This window comes from Lygodium microphyllum, chromosome 27, assembly GCF_053477565.2.
Source record: "Lygodium microphyllum isolate KBCC chromosome 27, Lygodium_microphyllum_v1.1.10, whole genome shotgun sequence".
In the NCBI taxonomy this organism is placed as follows: Eukaryota; Viridiplantae; Streptophyta; class Polypodiopsida; order Schizaeales; family Lygodiaceae; genus Lygodium; species Lygodium microphyllum.
Window position 1 is genome coordinate 1,958,981 of NC_141161.1, and position 3,461 is coordinate 1,962,441.

Below are 3,461 nucleotides of genomic sequence, written 5' to 3' on the forward strand. Positions count from 1 at the left end.
AGCTTGCTATTTTTGATCATGTACTTGTTCTTCACTTTGCTTGCAGCTTTAGTGTCTTCATGGTTGATCTTCTTCTGCTTCTTTTTCTTATTTTCTTCCATCTCTTTACTTGCATTGATCTTTCCTTCATGGTTGTCATTTCCATGGACTTTGCTTGCATTAGTCAACTGGTTCTTTTGTTTATGGTCCCCCTCAAGCAATGGCACAATCTCTGAGCTTTGCATGGTCTTCAAGATAGAATAAATGTCTTTAAAAGCTTGCACTATCTCTAAGGTAGCAAGCATGTCTTCAAGTTCTTCAAATGGAAACATGGATGGCACTTGAATGCTCACAACTCCATTTTTCCCTTCAAGTAGACCAAGTACATCTTCTATGTGGTACAAGTGAGTAAAAATGATTGCACTTCTCTTTATGAATGGCATCTTCATGAAAAACTTCATGTTTGTCATTGAAAATCAACTCCAAATCTCTAATTTTCTGACCATCAAAAGAGTTGAAACTTAATGTGTCGAAAGACACAAGAGATACCAATGCCAAAAAGCACTATGGAAGTATCAGGAGATACTAGCAAATTTGAACTTTTGATGTTTGATGTTGATGTTGATCCTTTGCTTGATGAACCCATATCTTCAGTTCCCTCCTTGTTGGTAAAGTCTTGCTGAACACTAAGTAAATACTCAGGTCAAAGTGACAGTAGTTGCCTTGCGAAATGGATGAAGAATGAAGTAAAGAAAGAAGCTTTGGTGTTGATGCTACTACTTGAGGTCTTCAAGACTTTGAAAAAAAAAACTTCAAAATATCCTAAATATTTGTTGAGACCTTCAGATTCAGTGCAATCAGGGTGGCATTTGAGTGGCAGGAGAGAGGGAATGAAGACAATGATGAGTTTTTATGAGCTTGAGCTCAAAATCTATGGCTTCCCAACTTAGGGTTTACAACAACCATTGGTTTTTCATCTGCAATAGCCTGACATAGCAGTATCTCAATGAGATATTTGGTGGAAAGGTGCCTTAGATGTTAAGCTTTGAAAACCCTATGGTCTTGTCCAACATTGTCAAGCAGGCAGAGCACACAGACTGTAAGATTGGCAACAGGTGCTATTTTAATAGTGAGAAGGAAATCACGCAATGCTGGGCAGTGTGTAGCTTAATGTCTGCAATTTCTATGACAAACTGATGCACCCTGAAGTGACAAAGATATTCTTAGAAGAAAGCATGAATAGATTTGGCTTCTAGAGAGATATCCAAGTACTCCAAGTGAGCAGGGTCCTGTTTGGCTATGGCAGCCATTGAAGCTTCACTAAAGGTAGAGTGAGAATTGGAACCATGAGTTGACATGAGGTTAGGAGAAGTTGGAAGAGCAGAGAGAAGAGTTGGGTTGAGCTAGGCCATGCCCAACTGGGCTGTGATACCATGTCAAAATGTCAAAAGACGCGGAATCTAGAGCATGGCAGAAGCTATGGTGGATGGAAGATGAAGATTAAGCTCATGATGACATAGACAAAGACTTGACCTATTACACAAGTGAATTAGGTTCCAAGATTGAGACTTGGACTCATAAACACAATCTTATGTATAAGACTGACAATGACCAAGACACTAACTGAAAGAGGAAAGCATCATGATATTACATTCATCATATATCTATGAAAATGTGATAGTTAAGTACAATGCTTTATAGTTGATGGATAGGTAGCAGTTTCCCTCTTTGTGCCTATGGGATTTAGTCTGCCTGCATGTCCTAAGCCCAAAACTGCCTCATACAAAGAGGCTGAGTTAGGTGTGCATTAGGAGAAATATGGACTCACTTTTTTGCCCCTTAAGGAGTGAATAAACAAATATAGGCCTAACCAATGAGAGAGCTGGGATTCCAGATTCATGTAACGTGAATCTTCTAGCCATTTCTTGGCCCAAATCTTCCTGCAACAATAAAATAAAGGAAAATGTGGGGAATACAATGTTGACACTTTCTCGAAGTTTGTGACTCGAATTTTCATTTTATTATTATTTTATGTTTGACTTTTCATTTCTCCCCTTTTTAGTTCCCCCTCTTTCTTAGGCGGAACTCAAATTTATCATATCTCTTTCTCCACTTCTTCTTTCCTGATGAAATTGTTGAGATATCGAGCTCCACTCGTGATATGCCAGGTTGACCGTTGTGCATTTATGTCACTGACTTGTTAGCTGCAGATGCGGTTGGTACACAATCCATGAATAATAGCTAGATGATAGCTATCCTTATCTACTCTAGTTCGTGGCTCACTTAGTATGCCACCTTAGTTAGTTGAGTTTGGTTTGAGACCCATATATAGGGCTCTTCTATTTCTATGTACTAGAGTTCTTTTTGGCTTACACAACTAAGAAGAGGAAAACTGTTTTCAGTCTCCACCTTTGTGTGTATTCTCCCATTGTGTAAGTGAGAAAGCTACAAGTGAGACTCTTTCCTTCTCTCCCACAATCTTGACATGGTATCAGAGCCTTGTTCATGGTAAAAAGCTCAAGAAAGCAAACCAAGTTCGCGGTGTTCTGGTAAGAGGACCAGTGTTGCTTTCATTTTTCTGTTTTGGGAGCAAGTCTTTGCAGGCAGCACAGCCAGAAAGTGCAAGAATGCATTGTCTTAGATTGAGACGCCCTTCGCGGTGAAGCAAGAGGGCAGTATATGCTGCGGGCAAGGGCTTTAGCCCTTGGTTGCTTTGCTTTTTTGATTTGAGGCCATTTCAGGGCCTGCTTTGGAGGTGGAAGTTTTCTGCACGGACTTAGGAAAAGGCCCTGTTTTATGCTATGCGACCACTGTTCTACAGGTCGGTGAAAAGTTACCGTGGAAATTGCATCGTATGCATGTGCGCAGAGACATTGGGAGATACAGAATCATCCTTGTTGCTTGTTGATGAAAAATCGTCACTAGGAAGTGACTGTGTGGTCAAATACCACTTTCGTCAGTTTTGCAAATTTGCCCTTGTGAGGCTGAAGCTGTGTTTTTTACAGTGACAGAATTTTTTGCAGTGTTCTGTAATGGCGTCTGATTCTCTTTCACAGATTGTCACTGAAAAGCTTGACAAGAACAACTTCCAAGCATGGAAGTTTAGAATGACGAATTTCCTTATGGGAAAAGGATATTGGAAATTTGTTGCAGGAAATGAAGAAGAACCAGTTCTTCCTGATGTTCCCAATCAACAACAAGTGCAGGCATTTAAAGGATGGCATGAGAGAGCCAGAAAAGTTATGTACTGGCTGTCTATCAGTATTTTAGACTCTATGATTGTGTATATTCAAGATGCAAGTACGCCAAAGGAGGCATGGGATACTTTGTCAAAAATGTATAGCACAAATACGCAAGCCAGGAAAATGCAGCTCAAGAAAGAGTTGCACAATGTGCAAAGAGAAAGTATGAGCATCAATGACTACCACATGAAGGTGAAGAAGATTGCAGATGCACTTGCTTCCATTGGGTCGCCACCAGTG